We start from the raw sequence: 314 nt of genomic DNA, 5'->3' as shown, positions 1-314 counted from the left end.
CTAACGTTAATTTTCTGCAAATCGAAGTTTACTTTTTCCTAATTTAAACATAGTGTCAGTGAAATGCAATACAAGGATTGTCAATAGTTGGCGCATTTAGCCTTGACATACTGTTAAGAGCTAATGTTAGCAGAAATAAGCTCATGTAAGTTACAGTTACACTAAAGAACAGTAGCCTGTTGTTGATTCATGTGTATTCTCCTAGATAATTAATGAAGTACAGTTACATGCTATTGTGCATTGATATTTAACTATGAGGGGCTTAACTGGAAATTGATGATTCTTTCTCTTTCTTTCAGAAATAGGAGTGCTGA

This window comes from Etheostoma spectabile, chromosome 10 (genome assembly GCF_008692095.1).
Source record: "Etheostoma spectabile isolate EspeVRDwgs_2016 chromosome 10, UIUC_Espe_1.0, whole genome shotgun sequence".
Lineage (NCBI taxonomy): Eukaryota > Metazoa > Chordata > Actinopteri > Perciformes > Percidae > Etheostoma > Etheostoma spectabile.
This window is presented reverse-complemented; position numbering follows the sequence as displayed.